This window comes from Carcharhinus amblyrhynchos, chromosome 8 (genome assembly GCF_965287045.1).
Source record: "Carcharhinus amblyrhynchos chromosome 8, sCarAmb.v2.hapA, whole genome shotgun sequence".
In the NCBI taxonomy this organism is placed as follows: domain Eukaryota; kingdom Metazoa; phylum Chordata; class Chondrichthyes; order Carcharhiniformes; family Carcharhinidae; genus Carcharhinus; species Carcharhinus amblyrhynchos.
In genome coordinates this window covers 29,106,766-29,128,701 of record NC_137331.1, presented here as the reverse complement: position 1 = coordinate 29,128,701, position 21,936 = coordinate 29,106,766, and the positions used below count along the sequence as shown (strand labels likewise).

Sequence of the window (21,936 nt, the reverse complement as noted above, 5' to 3'; positions counted from 1 at the left end):
GTTTCAATAAGATCCCCTCTTAGCCGCCTTCTTTCCAACGAAAACAACCCTAGATCCCTCAGTCTCTCCTCATAGGACCTCCCCACCATACCAGGCAACATCCTAGTAAACCTCCTCTGCACCCTCTCCAACGCCTCCACATCCTTCTTGTAATGCGGGGACCAGAACTGCACACAGTACTCCAAGTGCGGCCGCACTAGAGTAGTGTACAGTTGCAACATTACACTGCGACTCCTAAATTCAATCCCCCTACCAATAAACGCCAAGACACCGTACGCCTTCTTGACAACCTTATCTACTTGATTCCCAACTTTCAGGGATCTATGTACACACACACCTAGATCCCTCTGTTCATCCACACTATTCAAAGTCCTCCCGTTAGCCCTATACTCGACACATCTGTTGCTCCTACCAAAGTGAATTACCTCACACTTCTCCGCATTAAATTCCATCCGCCACCTCTCGGCCCAGCTCTGCAACCTATCTAAGTCTCCCTGCAGACTATGACACCCTTCCTCACAATCTACCACACCTCCAACTTTGGTGTCATCAGCAAATTTACTAATCCACCCAACTATACCCTCATCCAGATCATTAATAAAAATTACAAACAACAGTGGCCCCAAAACAGATCCCTGAGGCACACCAGGGAAGGAAATCTGCTGTCCCTACCCAGTCTGGCCTACATGCTATTCCAAATCTACAGCAATGTGATTAATTCTTTACTAGCCTCTGAAGTGGTCCAAAGCCATTTCGGGATTTAAATCCTGACTAAGATGGGCTCCTGGGTTACTAGTCCAGCGACACAATCACCACACTGTTAGATATGGCAAGGGGGTTTTCGCTCCTGATTTGGGGGCCACACAAAATTCGGGTTCTTCCATAATATGGAAGCCATGAACAGGGCTCCTGACATATCAACTTAACCTAAACTGAAGTTATGTGAAGCAGCAGTGAAAAGGCAAGCATTGCAACACAATGGGTGAGATTTTCTGGCCACATTGCTCCGAAACCGGAATATTTCACCCGAGGTCAGTGGGCCTTTCCGTGGTCCGCTCCTTACCCACTCCAATTCCCCTGGCAGGCGAAATGGCAAAATTTGCCCCGATCTCATTTCTCATGCAGAAAGACAGGACTCCAGAAATTCCACTGTTGTGTTCCCGGATTGGTGGGAGATTATTGTAGGAATAAACTAGTGTCTGCTGGTTTAGATAGGAGGTGGGGAAGCTTCTGCCATTCATACAGTGGGAGGCCTGGGAAAGGGCCAAGTTGATTTGATTTGATTTATTATTGTCACATATATTAACATACAGTGACAAGTATTGTTTCTTGCACGCCATACAGACAAAACATACTGTTCATAGAGAAGGAGATGAGAGATTGCAGAATGTAATGTTACAGTCATAGCTAGGGTGTAGAGAAAGATCAACTTAATGCAAGGCAGGTCCAATTAGAAGTCTGACAGCAACAGGGAAGAAGCTGTTCTTGAGTCGGTTGGCGTGTCACTTCAGACTTTTGTACCTTTTTCCCGACAGAAGAGGGTGGAAGAGACTATGTGCAGGGTGCATGGGGTCCTTAATTATGCTGGCCGCTTTGCCAAGGCAGCGGGAAGTGTAGACAGAGTCAATGGATGGGAGGCTGGTTTAAGCGATGGATTGGGCTACATTCACGACCTTTTATAGTTCCTTGCGGTCTTGGGCAGAGCAGGAGCCATACCAAGCTATGATCCAACCAGAAAGAATGCTTTCTATGGTGTATCTATAAAAGTTGGTAAAAATCGTAGCTGACATGCCAAATTTCCTTAGTCTTCTGAGAAAGTAGAGGCGTTGATGGGCTTTCTTAACTATAGTGTCAGCATGGGGAGACCAGGACAGGTTATTGGTGATTTGGACACCTAAAAACTTGAAGCTTTTGACCGTTTCTACTTCATCCCTGTTGACGTAGACAGGGGCGTGTTCTCCTTTACGCTGAAGGAGTTTACAAGTCCCTGAAACACGACTAGTGAAACGTAATTACCTGTGTCTGTGCAGTGCTGGTTGGTGTCATTTCAGTGTAAAGCCCTTGGTTGGTGCAGTGCAGACTGCCTCTCAGTTGCATCGCAGCCGTGCAAAAAAGCAGTTTCCCATTGGTGTAGTGGTTAGTATCCCTGCTATCACGCAGGTGACTGGTGTTCAATTCCCTGATGGGGAGCTACGAAATTGCCTGAAGGCAGGATGTCCAGTTAGCTCAGACAGTTAGAGTGTGGTGCTACTTACACCAAGGTCCTGGGTTCGTTTCCCCAAACTGACCGAGTACAGTTGCCTATTCCTGTGCCATACTGGCTGATGTGACATTCAGTGAAGATCCCTTTAGGGTTCTAATGTGTCAGGGTGGCTTTGGACCAATTAGCAAGCTGGCATGGAGCCTGTTTGTCAGGTAAGGCAACTTTGTTGTTTAAAGCCTATCACAAAACGTTAATGGACGGCCTGTGACAAGGCCTCAACGTGGTCAGGTATTGTCTTCCGAGCTGTGTGCGCACACAGTCACTCCAATAAAAGTGAATGAGTAACTCAAAGAATGTCGTGCCCCTCTGACTGACATTTCAAGTAACTAAGTAACATTTCACGACTAAAGGAAATAATTGGGTTGACCTTCAAGGAACTGCTTAGTAACCATTGACGCAAAAGTAATTAAGCTGAGGCCACGCTGGGCTGGTGGAGATATGTCGGAGGAGGCAGGCACAAAGCAGTGGAACGATTGGCCGAGTGAACTTGTACATGTAGCTCCAAAATAAAAATAGAGAGAGGACCATTGAAAAAGAAAATGTTAAAATCAAATGCAGCTTACAAAGGGATGAGAAATGTTCACTGATCGAAAGGGGAGTTTTCAGCCGGGCTCAGGCTCCTAGAACTGCTTGCTGCACTGTTGCATCTCGTGTCAGAACCAATGACAAGTTTATTCTACAGCAGGTGAGATACGGCAAAGTAAAGCTTTGCAAAATGATTAATACCTTTGGGGAAAGCAATATGAAAGCTTATTTGTGGTTACCACGCTAGTTATCATGGCATCATTTTTAAACGTATGAAGCTTCACTTTGTTTCAATAAACTTGCCACTGAGTTTTAAGGATAATTATCGTGTAACTGATCAGCGAGTGAGTTTGCGATGTCAGCTTGAGTCCTAAGTCATTTCAAATTGGAGCTGTCTTCATGAGAAACGTTTGCAAAGTCTCCCCGAATTTTCGAACACACCAGGAAGGTGACATATATCACAGGATTGTCACATTTACACATTGAGTCATGGTGGCAACCAGCTATAATTCTTCTGCTTTCACAGAGGCTCCTTCTATTTCTTCAAATTAAGATCACAAGCAGGCGCGTGCATGGAAATAATTGTTCCATGCTTGCAATCTTCCTGTTTTTAACTCTTGCGCTGTTGTGTTATGGAGGAATTTCCTCCTATGCAACCCTCCTAGAAGTGGGGATGGGACAGCGCTGACAGTTAATGTATCTGGAATAATGTATTACAGTCATGTCATTACTTTGCGTCGGTTTTCATTTTACTGCGTTTTGTTTCTTATCCATTTCTTTCGTAAAGAACTACATTTAAACCAAGCACAACTGAAGTGCTCTGAAATATTTATGATAAAGTTGCTTTCTACTGCATTTCTCCCTTCAATTGCATTTTGTCTCTTGGATTAGTTTATTCTGGTACTCCCCTCTAACCTTTTGGTTTCTTTTTTGAGAATGAACTAGTTAATGCTGCGCGCCATTTTGTTCTGCTTGATTGATACTCTTGTGTAAGGAGAAATAAGTTCCAGGGAGAGAGAGACTATGGAGCTGCCCGTAACACACTCAAAGCTGTGGGAGAACACATTGTTATTAACTGAGTTACTTGGTAACGTTCTCCCAAATATTTTACTAGCAAATTGAAATCCCTGGGGTGATGAGATGGCACAGTGGTTAGCTCTGCTGTCTCACAGTGCTTAGGGCCCTGCATTCGATTCCCGGCTTGAGTCACTGTCTGTGCAGAGTTTGTACGTTCTCCTCATGTCAGCGTGGGTTTCCTCCAGGTGCTACAGTTTCCTCCCACAGTCCGAAGATGTGCAGTTAGGTTGATTGGCATGCTAAATTGACCCTTGTGTCAGGGGGATCAGGAGGATAAATAAGTGGGGTTATGGGAATACGGCCTGGGTGGGATTGTAATCGGTGCAGACTCAATGGGCCAAATGGCCTCCTTCTGCACTGTCGGGATTCTATGATTAAAAGAGCCAAACTATAGAATGCCATCATTTTCACATTCCTATATCACATATTAAGAATGTAATACTCACTCTCGTACATCATTAGAAACATTTCCTTAATGTGCATCAAAACTGTAAGACCGTTTTTCCTACCAGGTTTAGGGGTGGTGGACTACTCATTGTTGGAATACGTCCAAGCTGGAAGGTCACACTTTTAACAGCTAAATCACTGCAAGGGGTCTTGATTATAGTAGAAGGAAGGTGAATGCTGCCGCGCACACTCAGCATATTGTGGCAGAGTGGCACAGCAGTTAGCGGGATGGGGTCTGAGTGGGATTGTGGTTGGTGCAGACTTGATGGGCCGAATGGCTTCCTTCTGCATTGTGGGATTCTATGCTCACTGGAGACTAATAATAAGCTGTAAAAAAATTCAAAGTGATTAAGTCCCAATTAAACTTTCTGAATGATAGATTAAATTCTCATTCCCAGTCTCATAATGGGATGTAAATATTGTTTCAATACATTCAGTTTCATTTTAGAATATGAACTGATTAGGGTCAATGTACATTGTGGAACCAAGGTGTCAGGGGCTGTCTTAAAAGGGTTTCAACTCTGAAAATATAGACTAGGTCACATGCACTAATAATACTGAGAGGATTTGACTAAAGGAATAGGGATGTTTTACTGAAATTGTATTGAGTGTTGGTGAGGCCACGCTTGGAGTATTGTGCAGTTTTGGTGTCCTTATCTGAGGAAGGATTTCCTTGCTATAGAGGGAGTACAGCGAAGGTTTACCAGGCTGATTCCTGGCACGGCAGGTCCCTCATATGAGGAGAAGCTAAATCGGTTTGGATTATATTCAGTGGTGTGTAGAAGAGTGAGAGGTGATCTCATAGAAACGTATAAAATTCTGACAGGATAAGACAAGGTGGGTTTAGGAAGAACAAAGAAAACTTTAGCACAGAAACAGACCCTTCGGCCCTCCAAACCTGTGCTGATCATGATGCCCTAACTAAACTAAAAAAAACTTTCTGCTCTTACTCAGTCTATATCTCTCTATTCCCTCCTTATTCATGTACCCATCCAGATGCTGCTTAAATGTTGCTAATGTGCCTGCTTCTAGCACCGTTACTGGCTGTTCCAGGCACTCTCCACTCTCTGCGTGGAAAAACTTCCCCCACACATCTCCCTTAAACTTTTCCCCCTCTCACCTTGAACCTGTGCCCCCCTTGTATTGGACATTTCCACCTGAGGGAAAAGCCTCTGACTATCCACCTAGTTCCTGATGGTGGGGGAGTCCAGAACTAGGCATCATAGTTTGAAGGTCAGGGGTAAACCTTTTAGAACTGAGGTGAGGAGAAATTTCTTCACCCAGACGGTGGTAAATGTGTGGAATTCACACCACAGAAAGTAGTTGAGGCCAAAACATAGTGTGATCTCAAGAAGAAATTAGATATAACTTTGGGGCTAAAGGGATTAAGGGATATTTGGGGGGGAATCAGGATATTAAATTTGACAATCAGCCATGATCATAACAAATGACAGAGCAGGCTCAACTAGCTTACTCTTGCTTCCAACTTCCACATTTCTATAGGAATAATGTCCAGAAGCAATATTAGCGAAAACACATAGGGAGTGGGATAGAACTTGTCAAAGGGTTGAAGGGAACCTAGTTGATATATTACTCGCTGTGTGGAAGCAGTAGGAGATGATGACAAACAACGTAAACAGGATGCGAGATTACACTGTTGACTCAATTGAATTCAATCTGAAACTTTGGCAATGTTTTCGTCAATCTGTATCCCAAATAACGTGCAGGTCCTGGTTGTTAAGGAGTCGTCCAGGTTGGAGAGGCAGCAAGGACAGCCAGAGGGTGGTGAATCTGTGGAATTCCTTGCCACAAGAAGTTGTTGAGGCCAGATCATTGAGTGTATTTAAGACAAAGACAGATAGGTTCTTGGTCGGTAAGGTGGTCAAAAGTTACGGGGAAAAGGCAGGAGAATGGATTGGGAAACTCATCAACCATGATTGAATGGCAGAGCAGACTCGGTGGGCTGAATGGCCTATTCCTGCTCTTATATCTTATGGTCCTATAAGACACTGATCTCTGGTATTGCAGCAAGAATTACAAAGAACAGAAATAGAATGACTGAGGGATGATTTTCCAAAGGTACGACAGGATAGTGAGCTCAGCAGCAAGGGATCAGTGAGCTCAGTGGATTCAGGATGAGGTGTCAAATATGACAATAGCACCAGTTCAATTCCATTTGTGGCTGAGGCAGTATTTGAGACCTATCTCCTCACCGTTATCCATTGTGAATATGATGGCATAAAACATGGTGATCAATTACAGCAAAGGACGAAAGCAGACTAACACCCGATACCAGTGTAACTGCCAAGCGAAACATCTCACATCCTCCTGGCCTTTGTGATCATAGAGTCTCTACGGTGCAGAAGGAGGCCATTCAGACCATCAAGCCTGCAGTGACAATAATCCCACCTAGGTCCTATCCCTGTAACCTGATGTATTTACCCTGCTAATCCCCATAGCACTAAGGGGCAATTTAGCATGGCCAGTCCAACTAACCTGCACATCTTTGGAGTGTGGGAGGAACACAGTAAAAAGTCTGATAACACCAGGAGGAAACCAGAGCACCCAAAGGACATGGGATGAATGTACAAACTCCACACAGCCAGTTACCCGAGACTGGAATTGAACCCGGGTCCCTGGTATTGTGAGGCAGCAGTGCTAACCACTGTGCCACCTTTCCACCTTTTACCAAATAACGTTTATAATAATACTGGGGATTTGATTTGATTTAATTTATTATTGTCACATGTATTAGCATACAGTGAAAAGTATTGTTACTTGTGCGCTATACAGACAGGGCATACCGTTCATAGAGAAGGAAACAAGAAAGCGCAGAATGTAGTGTTACAGTCATAGCTGGGGTGTAGAGAAAGATTAAGTTAATGCAAAATAGGTCCATTCAAAAGTCTGACGGCAGCAAGGAAGAAGCTGTTCTTGAGTCGGTCAAGATGTGACCTCAGATTTTTGTCTCTTTTTCCCAATGGAAGAAGGTGGAAGAGAGAATGTCTGGGATGCGTGGGGTCCTTAATTATGCTGGCTAATTTGCCGAGGCAGCAGGAAGTGTAGACAGAGTCAAGGGATGGGAGGCTGGTTTGTGTGATAGACTAACCTTTTGAAGCACTTCATAATGATGGATGTCAGAGCCCCCGGACAATGGTCATTAAGGCACGCTGTTTGGTTTTTCTTTGGTACTGGGATGATGGTCAGAGAGATCTGAATTGAGTTGCAGGCAATTGTCTGAGTCAAGACCTCAATGTTTGATTTGATCCAACTCAAAGATCGCAGATCGTCAACATGAATAAGGGATGACGTTTCCTTTATTGAGAGAATTTTATTGCCCTTATTGTTCAACTTGTTTTGCCTATATCACTTGTGCAGTGATCCAAATGGCTTAAGAAATTTTTCATTTTCATTTTGTTGATGTTGAGGAATTGTGACGACCTGATGAATCATCTCGCTCAACAGAGGTGAGTAGCTGAATCACTCCCACCCTCTTCACAGCTCTTTAACCACAAATCCTGTTTGTCAGTTGTTAAATGTGAGGATCTGATCACTGTGGCAGGCTAGCACACATCAAGCTGGCCAGAGATGGCCAGGTCCGTTAAATGGGAGATTTGCAGGGGCGGCAGTGGCATAGCGGTATTGTTGCTGCACTAGCAATCCAGAGACCCAGGGTAACGCTCTGGGAACCCGGGTTCGAAACCCACCATGGCATTAGTGAAATCTGAATTCAGTAAAAATCTGGAATTTAAAGTCAAACCATTGCCAATTGTCGTAAAAATCCTCCTTTAAAGTTTATCCATTAGAGTCACAAGTAGGCTTACATTAACATTGCAGTGAAGTTACTGTGAAAATCCCCTAGTCGCCACACTCTGGCGCCTGTTCAAAGAACAAAGAACAAAACAGGCCCAACGAGCCCACGCCACCATTTTAACATTATGACTCCCCTCTCCACCCATGACCCTTGTCTATGCTTATGGCATTCCACATTGAGGGAAGACTAATTTAGGGACAATTTGTTACACCAATCAGCCTAACAGCACATCTTTGTACAAGCATACACTAACGACGTGAAGTACTAGGCTATTCTCAGTAAGGGAGAATTTAGCACAGCCAATGCACCCAACCAGCACACCTTTCAGACTGTGGGAGGAAACCGGAGCACCCGGAGAAGACACAGGGAGAACTTGTAGACACCGCTCCGTGCACACAGTGACTCAAGCCAGGAATCGAACCTGGGCCCCTGGCGCTGTGAGGCAGCAGTGTCACAAATGTCCTTTAGAGAAGGAAGTTCACCAAGCTTACCTGGTGGGGTAGATTTCTAGATCCACAGCAATGTGGTTGTCCCTTAAATGCTCTCAGGGATGGACAATAAATGCTGGCCCAGCCAGTGACACCCACATCCCATGAATAAATATAGGCCTTTCCTGAGTTCGGACCATCCGGATTGGTGTGGTTTGGATGTCCCCTAGGAAATGAGCCAGCCACTTCTTATTAATTATTAATTTGCCAGTTGTTTGCAAAAATATCACGCAGACAAAAACCTTTCAAGCAACATAGTTTCTCCAAGCAGATGTTATAAGACTATAGACCATAAGACATAGGAGCAGAATGACACCATTCGAGTCTGCTCCACCATTCAATCATGGCTGATATTTTTCTCACTCCCATTCTCTTGCCTTTTCCCCATAACTCCTGATCCCCTTCTTAATCAAGAACCTATCTATCTCCATCTTAAAGACACTCAATGACCCGGCCTCCACAGGCTTCTGCAGCAGAGAGTTCCACAGATTCACCACTGTCTGGCTGAAGACATTCCTCCTCATCTCTGTTTTAAAGGATTGTCCCTTCAGCCTGAGGTTGTGTCCTCTGGTTCTTGTTTTTCCTACTAGCGGAAACATCCTCTCCGCGTCCACTCTATCCAGACCTGGCAGTATCCTGTAAGTGTCAATAAGATCCCCCCCCTCATCCTGCTAAACACTATCCTAAACCTTATCCCTAACCCAACCTCTCAAATGAAATTACATTTTTTCAAAAAAAAAGGTTTTCAAAGAATAACCTCTTACAATTGAAACACAGGGTTATGACTTAATTCCAGTTCAAACTCTGGCAGTATCTTTAATTACATTTTTTTCAAAAAGCGCATCAGATAATTCAACTAATGTTATAGTTTGGGATTGTGACCCCAGGTATCGCACAGTGTCAGGAGTGGCCGTATGCTTTCTGTTTGATTCAATTCACTTCTGGATTTTAAAGATACAGCTTTGAGACTGAGATTTTGATTTTTAGAAAGGTTGATTATATAATTATTAAAAGGAAAATGTAAAGGAGAAGGAGAAGGGATGGTGGGCCACTGCTAGCATTCGGATCTGAGGTGCACGGTTTAAAAGCAACCCAAAATGCAAATAACACTATTGGGCCTGTATCTTTGTTTTCAGCTCTTTCAGCCAGCCTAGGATTTACATCTCGTTTAACCCGCAGCATCGTAGAACCCCTACAGTGCAGTGGGAGGCCATTGGGTCTGCACCGACTTCCTGACAGAGTTTCTTATCAGGTCCTTGCCCCTATTCCAATAACCCTGCACATTTTTCATGGCTAATCCCCATAACCTACACATTTTGGCACATTAAGGGGCAATTTAGCATGCCCCTTTTAAATTTTAAATTTAACACGGTCAATCCATCTAAGCCGCACATCTTTGGACTGTGGGAGGAAACCGGAGCACCCGGAGGAAACCCACACCGACACAGGGAGAAAGTGCAAACTCCAGACACAGTCATTGGAGGTTGGAATTGAACCACGGGCCCTGGTGCTGTGAGGCAGCAGTGCTAACCACTGTGCCACCCCTACACAAGGAAAAGATCAGATTTGTGAGCAGTTGAGAACTTCAATCAGAAACCCATTTTCCAACAATGTGACACAACCGTACAAGGTAACCAGATCCCTCTAAGTCTGACACAAGATAGTTTAATCAATTATGAGGAGAAAACTTGGAAAATATCCAGGATGATCTTCAAATGCGGATTTCTTGCCCAGAAAAGCTTTAGGAAACTGGCAGTTGAATTTTGTGGGACTGACCCGAGTTGTTCCGTTGCTAACCAAGGCTTGGCGTGATGACATTTTCAGATGGTCCGATAAATGCCTGTTTGAGGTAGGGAGCTGCCTGAGTGTGCATACCGGGAGAGCTACACTAGTTCTCTGACTCTGTTTACAATTTTCAGGTGAAGCGGCATGGTGGTTAGCACAGCTGCCTCACAGCGCCAGGAACCTGGGTTCAATTCCGTCCTTCGCTGAGCTACTGTGTGGAGTCTGCACGCTCTCCCTGTGTCTGCGTGGGTTTCCTCCCACGCTCCAAAGATGTTAAGTCGATTCAGCATGCTAAATTGCCCCTTAGCGTCGGGGGATTAGCAGGGTAAATACATAGAGTTATGGGGATAGGACCTGGGTGAGGTGGTTGTTGGTGCAAACTCGATGGGCTGAATGACCTCCTTCTGCATTGTGGGGATCCTGTGATTCTATGATTCAAAGTCCAGATTAGTGGAGTGCAGGCTGCACATGTTCTCTCAGTTTATGCTAGGCATTGAGTAGCTGAACAGCGCTGACAGGAAGTTCTTGAGCTTGCTCGAAGGACGACACCAGAAATGTTGGAACTTTTTTGCCCTGAGCCCACAGAATAATGTCAGTCAACTGCCAACCCGTGTGGCTCGCTTCTGCCCAGGGTCATCCACCTCAAGTTTTCATTGTAGATTGGTCATATTCCTCGCCCCAGTTTGATTGGTGGTGACTATCTTATTGGTGTTAACCCAATTACATAGAGAATTCATTACACAGAGCTGGTTTATTGGGAAATACTTTAAGCAGCATTAAATCTAGCTCCATTTTCAATCCCATTTAATGAGTCTGCAAGACTTGATATCATTCAGCTGTGTATCAGCTTTCAAGCAAATGTATGCTGCTAACATTTGGAAAACTTAAAAAGTGTTCCAATAAACAGTTGGCTTTATTTGTGTCTTTAAACAGGCCCATTCTGGAATAGTTATCAATTGTTGTTAACCCATCGGTCTTTTGTTTGTTCCCTATGTTAGACTTTACTCCGACACTCCTGCCAAGTGAAAAGCTATTTGTAACGTCAATAAGTAGAGGAATTCTAGGCTGGATTCTGGTCATGAAAGAAGGTTGAGATGAGCAAGTTGTTGATGTAACCTGCTATTTTTTGGTCACAATGGCACTGCTGCCTCACAGCGCCAGGGACCCAGGTTCGACTCCTGGCTTGGGTCACTGTCTGTGTGGGCTTTTACACATTCTCCCCATCTCTGCATGGGTTTCCTCTGGGTGCTCCAGTTTCCTTCCACGGTCTAGAAAGATGTGCTGGTTAGGTGCATTAGCCATGCTAAATTCTCCCTCAGTGTACCCGAACAAGCGCCAGAGTATGGCAACGAGGGGATTTTCACAGTAACTTCATTGCAGTGTTAATGTAAGCCTACTTGTGACTAATAAATATATATAGTTTTAAATCGCTAGTGATAAAAGCAGAAAATGCTGGAAATGTACAGTAATTCCGAGGCAGTTTATACGTGTTAGATGCCAAGTGGGTTCCTTGGGTAACTCTGCAGTCAGGTCTCAATCAGATGGATTCACTCCAATGCGTCATTTTGGCCGTGGAGACAGGTAAACTCTATCCTGATGGGAGGTAACATTTACTGTACAGGAATAGGCCATTCAGCCCCTGTCATTCCTGCCAGTGTTTATACTCCACACAAGCTCAGCTGGTACACTGGCACTACAGTATAATTGTAAAAAATGCTGGAAAATCTCAGTAGATCTGACAGAGAATATAGCCAACGTTTCGAGTCTGGATGACCCTTCATTGGAGTGGTTTGCAATTGCTCAGCTGGTTGTCCCATTGTGCTAAAATTACGAACTGTCAGCTTGTCCACAACCAAGACTCTGGCCAAGCGGTATTATCGCTAACTATTAATCGAGAAACTCAGCTAATATTCTGGGGACCCGGGTTCAAATCCCATCACGGCAGCTGGTGGAATTTGAAGCCAATAAAAGAAAGTCTGGAATTAAGTATCTACTGATGACTGTGAAACCATAGTCGATTGTCGTAAAGACCCATCTGGTTCACTTTAGGGTCCACTTTAATGTCCTTTAGGAATGGAAATCTGCTGTTCTTACCCAGTCTACCTGCACGTTACTCCGGAGACACAGCAATGCGGTTGACTTTCAACTGCCCTCGAGCAACTAGGGAAGGGCAATAAATATTGGCCAGCCAGCAAAGCCCATGTCCAATGAACGAATAAAAATACCCTTCAGATTGTTACCAGCCATTTAACTGTTTGTGTTTTACTGGGAAGTTGCCAAACAATTTATGAAGAGATTACAATCACTTTACTCGAACGTACCAAGCAAACCATTAATTCTGTTGGCATGAATGTCAATTTCCCTCGCATGACGAGTTAAATTTTTGTTTCACCTCCTGGAAGTGAGACATTTCTGTAATTAATCAAACTGATGAGTAATACTGAAGGCAACCGGGATTATGCTCATTTCCAAAAATAGGATTTGAATGGTGCCACAGATAGGTGCAGAAGCAAGCTGAGATACAGGAAAATTAGTGTCCCCTTCACAAATTAATCCCTTTAGTTCACGGCTGCTGTTCACTTTTTTGGTTCGGGTTCTCGACTTCTGTCTTTCCCAGTTTGCAAGCTTATACGGACTAATCAGAATTAATTGTAGTTGAAGCATTTTAATAATAAAACGTTCCATAGATATAATTGTAATGCCAGTAAATTCACTTTTGATTCTGTTGGAACAGTGGAGTAGTTTTTCTATGAAATAATGTGGATGGAGATGGAAACAAAAAGGTGGAGCAGTCAGCTGTTAGCATACTGGGGTCAGAGAGAGGAATTGTGGAGTTGGAATGAGTACAAGTGGAACCCAGCAATTGAGTAAAGTACTCACTTTTAGCTTTCTATACATGATGAGGGAACAGTAGAAAGCCCTGTGAGCCAATTGGAAAATGTTTCCAGGTTTACAAAGAAACTGAGTGTAATCGGCAGGTGGGTTTGGGAGTGTGGTGGGGGGTGATGTTGGGAAGTGTGGGTAGGGGTCTGGATGGAGGGAGCAGGAAATTGGAAAAGCCAAGCAGCAGGGGTGTGTGGGTTAGGGATGGATGGGACCAATATTCTGGGAACTTCTAGAAAGGTAGAGCATTGGGCCGTCTCACAGCGCCAGAGACCCGGATTTGATTACCGGCCTTGGGTCACTGTCTGTGAGAAGTTTGCACATTCTCCCCATGTCTGTGTGGGTTTCCTCCCACAGTCTGAAGGATATGGTAGTTAGATACATTGGCAGTGTGAAGTGCTCCCTCTTGAACTTGAACTGCTAGTCTTGAATAATTTTGTCGTGTTCGTTTTCTCTGGCTGGAGTGAACTTCATTCAGTATAAAAGTCAAACCTGAGTTTAGTTTAGTTTATTTATTAGTGTTACACGTGGGCTTACATTAACACCGCAATGAAGTTACTGTGAAAATCCCCTAGTCACCATACCCCAATGCCTGTTCAGGTACACTGAGGGAGAATTTAGCATGGCCAATGCACCTAACCAGCACGTCTTTCATGCCCCTTTTAAATTTAACATGGGCAATCCATCTAACCCACACATCTTTGGACTGTGGGAGGGAACCGGAGCACCTGGAGGGAACCCACACAGACATGGGGAGAACATGCAGACTCCACACAGGCAGTGACCCAAGCCAGGAATTGAACCCAGGTCCATGGAACTGTGAGGCAGCAGTGCTAACCACTGTGCCACCGTGCCACCCCAGAGGCAGAGATCCCAGAGAGCTTGGTCAGAATTTTTTCATCCTGCCCACGACAGGAATCGTAGCAGGCAGGGGCAGACCATTCAAAGATCCGTTGACCTCGAGTGGGAATTTCCAGCCTTGGACTAGCATAGCTGGGGAATCCTAGCCCTTGTGTTTATTGGGCTGTCCAAATTCAAATCAAACAAAAACCCTAAAGTCTGATTCATTCAGAATTTTTGTAATGGGCGTGTTTGCCATTAATATTGCTATTGGCATTGCTGTAACTGTGTTGATGAATGCACTGCTCCATAACACTCACATCACATCATATTATTTGTATTGATGTTTCAAAGGTTTATTGCTGCAAAAATACATTTTAAATTCCTTGCATGCAATGTTATTTTGACAGGAACCATGCTGAGCTCTTCAGAACACCTTCCAGTGATTTCTGTTCTTTTTGGATTTGTAAGAGTATGGAGGGATATGGAGTTAAGGTGCATAAAGGGAGTTGAGCAGTCCAGCAATGATGCAGCTGAATAGAGAAGGTTGGAGGAACTGTACGGTTCTACTTCTGAATAGAACAGTGACACATTAATTAACACTGCCGCCTCACAGAGATAGGGACCCAAATTCAATTCCAGTCTCGGGTGACTGTGTGGAGTTTGCACATTCACCCCATGTCTGTGTGGGTTTCCTCCGGGTGCTCTGGTTTCCTCCAAAGTTGTGTGGGTTAGAGAGATTGTCCATGCTAAATTACACCATAGTGTCAGGGAGATTAGCAGGGTAAATATATGGTGTTACAGGGATAGAGCCTGGGTGAGACTGATGTTGGTGCAGGCTTGAAGGCCTTCTGCACTGTCGGAATTCTAAGATAATTGTTCTATAAATCTGAGAACCACTAAGAAAGACGCAAGATGTTGCTTTGCAAGTGAATAGTAGCTCAGAGATCTCCCCTGATTTTCTTTGAACTTGTTGTTGTAGCACAATGGGATCTATTGGTCCCCTCAGCACTGAGAACTGCAAGTCATGCCATCTCCTGACTGTGCAATCTGGGTCCCATCACATTACTCCATACCCACAGTACTTTTATTTCCAGGTGTTGGAAGACAGATCAAAGAAAGAAAAACTTATTAAAACACCACGAAACTAGCAGTCAAACAAAGCTGGTACGGCACTTCAAATTGTCAACATTATCTACAGTGTCCCATCTTGGACCTCAACCAAACATTCATAATGGGTCATCTGGCAACTGTATTCACAGAAATATTTTGAATAAGTGGCCAGGCACCTTGTTTTCTAAATGGGCTCATTGTGAATGCTTGGCTGAGCTCCAAGAATGGTGAATGGACTTAGCTTAGCATGAGGCTGTTTATGCAGCTTGAAGGGGAATGCTAGCTTTGTTTGATGGACAAGCTTAAGAGGTATTTAGAAGATGAAAACTTATTTCATTGCTACTATGAATGAACATTGTTGATGGACATTTTTGAAAGGTTATAGGATAAACAGTTTTTTATAAAGGAGACGTACAAAGCCTCTTTGCTTATTGTATCAATTTCAGGAGCATTTTAAAATATAGTGAGATTGGCCAAAGGTTCATGTGCATTGTGGACAGTGGAAGAATGGGTATGGAGGATGCATGGCTGGGCTATGGAAGGGGGCACAGAAGATATGCAGGGGCACAGCATTGGGAATAAGAGGGGGGCATTGGCAAGTAAACTTACCTGTCAGAAGGTTTCAGACTCCTCAGCAAGCTTCCCCCAAGATTCACATCCTGCCTTACCAAGTGGTTCAATAGGGTTACGAAATCCCTGTTGTGACAAAGATAGCCTGAGAAGTGAAGTTCCAATTTTCTCTAGACCTTTATAATAGGGAACCTGATGACAGGGCATCTGCTTACAGGGTGTTGACTGGACTGGATTCCAACTTTTACCCATTCCTAACAACATTCTGGGGCGGTGCAGAAGGGGGAAAATCCAGCCCATCATGTCCATCCAAGAGACAGCGCCTCTGATAATGCAGCAGACCCACAATACTGCACTCAAGGTCCTGAACTCTCAACCTTCTGCCTCCAATGCAAGGGTACAAGCCTTCCCTTTAAAACAGAAACACCACTCAGCCAGTGTTTCCGTTTTAATCATATTGGGCCTCAGCACATTTGGGAATCTGGGGATAATGGCCAGGATTCCTGTTCTTGGTCATTATCCTCTGGTAGAGTATGGACTAACCTGCTTGGCCCCAGAGCTGCCACTCACATCTTCCACTCTCAACATGTCTGCTGTGCACTAGTGGAGCTGCACTTCAGCCAGAGTAATCGTTCTCAAGAAAGCTGTGAGAAATTATTTTAGCAAAGAGAGTTGGCAAGATATCACACAGTTTGACATCAGTGCAACTTCAAGAATTTTTTTTAAATCATGTTCTCTGCAGTTAAGCAGCTTTGGGATTTTCTTCTCATTGTTGCCAGACCACAAGGATTCCTTTTATTGCTGCTTCAGTGGTTTAAGTGGGATTCTGTTTATCTTTGCTCTGGGCCTTGGGTACTTTCTGGGATTTTTTATGAACTTGCATCATTAGGGGGAAGAATGATTGGCAGGTCTGGTGACAGGAGCTCTTTTGTTTTCAGTTGGCTGCTTTTTTAGTTAGAAGATGTTTGGACATCAGGCTGAGAAGCAGTGTTTCTCTCCCTGGGATTGTAAATTCTGCTGGCTAACTGGAAGCGAGGCTTCTTGCCTTTCTGAAGTGAAAATTCTGTTGGTGGTTTGCTAGCTCGTACCGAGAGCCTTTCCCCCTCCCTGGTGTTTTAGGAAGCTGTTCTGACTTCAAGCTTGTCTGTGTGTGTATCAAGAGATCTGAAGCGTCGAACCAAAGGACTAAGCTCTAGCATTATGTGAGCATTTGTATTTTCTGTGCTAAATTTTCTGTGGCAAGGGTTTTTTTTGTGGAATATTTTTGGTTGGAATGGTATTTAGCTATTAATATCCTGGTTGCTTTTTTTGTTTGTTTGTCATTGGTGAAAATTATTATTAATTTTGTTTTTATACATGTTAACTGTATTCTTAAATAAAGTTTGTTTGATAAAAGCTCCCTAGTGGGTCAGTTGCATCATACCTTAAGTGAAATATCTTATGCTCACCCTAGCCGAATTCAAAGTGTAAAACGTATGATCCAGGCAGACTTCATAAAAGGCTTTGGACTTTCTGACCTGAATTATAACAACGGTAAGTCACCCGCCCAGAAACAGCTGCATAGCTCCCCCTGCGGACCCTGCCCACCCTGCTACTTTCTTCACTTGAGGTGCCATTTTAACCAAAATGGGACTGAAACCTTCCAGGATGTTTGCAGCTAACCCTTTGGAAAGGAAATACCAGTCTGACCCAGATGTGGGCAATATTATCCAAGTTGCTTGAATCTTTCCATTTATGGGCTTGAAAGGGACAATTCTGGTGAAGTTGGTCAACTTTCTCTCTCATCTTTGACCTTCCACTTAACCAGTTGATACTTTGTTGACCATGGAAGGAGGCAGGCTGGACCCTGGCTAACGGTTTGATGGCAACTGCGTGATTAGCGTTTAGCTCCTGCCAGAATTACTTCAACTCCCACAAGCACATGAACCCAGCCAAAAAGAATCTGAGAGTGGAAATTATGATTGATCTGGAACAAGATTTCACTTATTCAATTTAATAATATTTATTTAAGCTAAATTTCTTTGTCTAAGTGCTTTTGCTCAGAAGCCAGATTCTTTGTATCTTGTTCCTGTGAATCGAGTCCACGCCAGGCACATATATCAAGCTTCAGTCTGTTGGCTGGGCTTGTTCTGCACGTAATGATTACACTCTCTCTGGTTTCTTTTCCATTTCTCTTCATGTCAGTAGCTTCAGTGTCAGGTCCGTGCCACCGTTCCCAGACACAGAAGAAGCATCTCCGAGGAAACTACAGCTCCATCAAACAATTCCTCTCCACCAAATACTGATGATATTACAGCTCGCTGTTGAGTAATATTAAGACTCAAGGCCGAACTTATTGCGTACACAGCAACGCATGCTCGTTTAATACCCTAACATTGTAGATCTTTACAGCATTTTGCAGAGTATGGCAGGAAGTTAATGGAAGGCGCTGAAGCATATAAAAGACTTTTAAATTCTTTCAGTGGGATCCATTCGCTCCCTGACAGCATTGTGGGTCAACCCACGGCACATGGGCTGCAGCGATTCAAGAAGGCAGCTCACCACCACCTTCTCAAGGGTAACTAGGGATAGGCAATAAATGTTGGCCAGCTAGCGACACCCATGTCCCACGAATGAATAAAAAAAAGTGGGCATTGTTGTGTTTTTCTGATCTCACCTGAATCATAAACCACAATCCCTACAGTGCAGAAGAGGCATTCTGCCCATCAGGTCTTCACCCACTCTCTGTCAGAGTATCTTACCCAGGCCCATTCCCACTCCCTATCGCCATAACTCCACGCATTTACCATGGCTAATCCATTCAACCTACACATCTTGGGACAGTAAGGGGCAATTTACCATGGCCAATGCACCTAACTTGCGCATCTTTGACATGGGAGGAAACCGGAGCACCCAGAGAAAACCCACACAGACATGGGGAGAATGTGCAGACTCCACACAGATAGTGATCCAAGGCGGAATAACCACTGTGCTACCATGCCACCCATGAAAAGGAATGGTAACTTAAAATACTGTGTTCTTTAATCTGAAGAAAGAACACTGTACAACAATAGCAAGGAGGCTGATTGATAAGTGGAACCTCAGGGTCTGCTACTATTTTCTGCCTGATGGTGACTGAATATATACATCACATCTTGCCTGGTGAAGCATCACAGCCTTGGATACACCCCGTAAAGATTGACCACACCAGCCTGGCAAGGCCACCATTTGCTGCCCATCTCTAATTGCATTTAAAAATTGCTGCAGTCCATCTGATACCTGGTGCAGTTTGCACTGAGTGCATCAGACGTGGAAGAGACTCCAGGATGGTATGTTGCCTCCCTGGTGCCAGGGTCGAGGATGTCTCTGAATGGGTAGAATGCATTCTGAAGGGAGAGGGTGAACAGTCAGAGGTTGTGATACATATTGGTACTCACGATGTAGGTAGGAAGAGTGACGAGGTCCTGCAGCAGCAGGTTAGGGAGTTAGGTAGAAAATTAAAAAGCAGGACGTCCAGGGTTGTAATTTCATGATTATAACCTGTGCCAGTGAAATAGGAAGTTAGTACAGCTCAACTCACGGCTAAACAGCTGGTGTAGGAGGGAGGGTTTCAGATATCTGAACTATTGGGATCTCTCCTGGGACAGGTGGGACCTGTACAAGTAGGACAGGTTGGATTGAAACTGGAAGGGCATAAGTATTCTGGCCGGGAGGTTTGCTAGTGTCCCATGGGAGGATTAAACTAGTTTGGCAGGGGAGTGGAAACCAAAGCAAAGGTCAATTAACTAAAGGGGAACCAGAGAGTAGAGCCAGTAAGATTCAGAGAAAGAGCAGGCAAGTGAGGTTGCTAATCAAAGTGGACTGAAGTGCATTTATTTTGATGCAAGAAGTGTAACGGGTAAGGCAGATGAACTTAGAGCTTGGATTAGTACTTGGAACTGTGATGTTGTTACTATTATAGAGACTTGGTTAAGGGAAGGACGAGATTGGTAAATGGTAGCAAGAATAATCCAGATAATTACAGGCCGATGAGCCTGACATCAGTGGTAGGGAAATTATTGGAGAGGATCCTTCGAGACAGGATTTACTCCCACTTGGATGTAGCTGGATGTATTCATGAGAGGCAACATGGTTTTATAAAGGGGAGGTCATGTCTCACTAATTTGATTGAGTTTTTCGAGGAATTGATGAAGATAATTGATCATTTTCATCTTGGGGCGGTGGATGTTGTCCCAAGGTCCCACATGGCAGAGGTTTGAGGCTTCAGGATCCTCGGGGTTGAGGTTTTGGGGTTCTCAGGTTTATGGTATTATCATACTGTTATCAAATCTTGCCACCCCCTATACAGTAAGAAGTCTCACAACACCAGGTTAAAGTCCAACAGGTTTATTTGGTAGCCTAAGCTTTCAGAGTGTCGCTCCTTCTTCAGGTGAGTGAGGACTTGTGTTCACAAAGAGGACATATGAAGATACAAACTCAATTTACAGGATAATGGCTGGAATGCAAGTCTTTACAGCTAATCAAGTCTTAAAGGCACAGACAATATGGGTGGAGAGAGTTGAAGCGGATGAGTTGTAGCGATAACTGAGTTGAATTGATAACTCATCTGCTTCATCCTGAACCACAATGTCTTCACCTCTTTAACCTGTGCTTAACCCTCTCTCCACTCACATTGTCTGTACCTTTTAAGATTCGATTACCTGTAAAGACTTGCATTCCAACCATTTCTTGTAAATTGAGTTTGTGTCTATATGTGCTCTGTTTGTGAACACCTGAAGAAGGAGCTACACCCCGAAAGCTGCCAAATAAACCTGTTGGACTTTAACCTGGTGTTGTGAGACTTCTTACTGTGCTTACCCCAGTCCAACACCGGCATCTCCACATCATGACTCCCTATATAGTCATGGAGGTTTACAGCATGGAAACAGGCCCTTCGGCCCAACCTGTTCATGCTGCCCTTTTTTTTAAGCAACTAAGCTAGTCGCAATTGCCCACGTTTGGTCTATATCCCATGTAACTGTCCAAACGTTTTTTAAAAGACAAAGTTGCACCTGCCTCTACTAGTATCTCTGGCTACTTGTTCCAGATACTCACCACCCTTCGTGTGAAACTATTTCCTCTCTGGACCCTTTTGTATCTCTCCCCTCTCATCTTAAACCTATGCCCTCTAGTTTTAGACTTCCCTATCTTTGGGAAAAGATATCAACTATCCAGCTGATCTGTGCCCCTCATTATTTTATAGACTTCTTTAAGATCATCCCTTAGCCTCCTACATTCCAGAAAAAATGTCCCAGTTTATCCAGCCTCTCCTTATAACTCAAACCATCAAGCCCTGGTAGCATCCTAGTAAATCTTTTCTGCTCTCTTTCTAATAACATTTTTTCTAAAATAGGATGACCAGAACTGTACACAGTATTGCAAGTGTAGCCTTACTAACATCTTGTACAACTTCAACAAGATGTCCCAACTCCTGTATTCAATGTTCTGACAAACAAAACCAAGCATGCCGAATGCCGCCTTCACTACCCTGTCTGCCTGTGACTCCGCTTTCAAGGAGTTATGAACGTGTACCCCTAAACCTCTTTGTTCTATAACTCTCCCCTACCATTAACTGAGTAAATCTTACCATGGCTCGATCTACCAAAATGCATCACCTCGCATTTGTCAAAATTAAATTCCATCTGCCATTCATCAGCCTGCTGGCCCAATTGATCAAGATTCCCACTGCAATCCAAGATAACCTTCTTCACTGTCCACTATGCCACCAATCTTGGTGTCATCTGCAAACTTATTAATCATACCTCCTAAATTCACATCCAAATCATTAATGTAAATGACAAATAACAGTCGACACAACACTGACCCCTGAGGCACACTGCTGGTCACAGGCCTCTGTCTTCCGTCACCAAGTCAATTTTGTATTCATTTGGCTACCTCATCCTGGATCCTGTGAGATTTAATCTTATGCAACAACCACAATGTGGCACCTTATCAAAGAGCTAAAGTCCATGTAGACAACATCAACAGCACTGCCCTCATCTACTTTCTTGGTTACCCCTTCAAAAAACTCAATCCAATTTGTGAGACATGATTGTCCACTCACAAAGCCATGCTGACTGTCCCTAATCAGTCCTGCATCTCTAACTGCCTGC

At 44.0% G+C, this 21,936-nt stretch overlaps 1 protein-coding gene across 4 annotated transcripts in view; it reads left to right on the top strand.

The window, feature by feature from the left end:
• LOC145346490 (neurocalcin-delta) overlaps positions 1-21,936 on the top strand; it is a 268,140-nt gene that overhangs the window by 99,245 nt on the left and 146,959 nt on the right. Inside the window, exon 1 of one of the 4 annotated variants that reach the window (XM_080193815.1) lies at positions 2,697-2,948. The exons of the other annotated variants lie outside the window; for them this stretch is intronic. The gene's annotated coding sequence lies outside the window, so the exon portion shown is untranslated. Of the gene's footprint in view, positions 1-2,696; positions 2,949-21,936 lie in introns of those variants that run through there. 4 annotated transcript variants of the gene reach the window in all.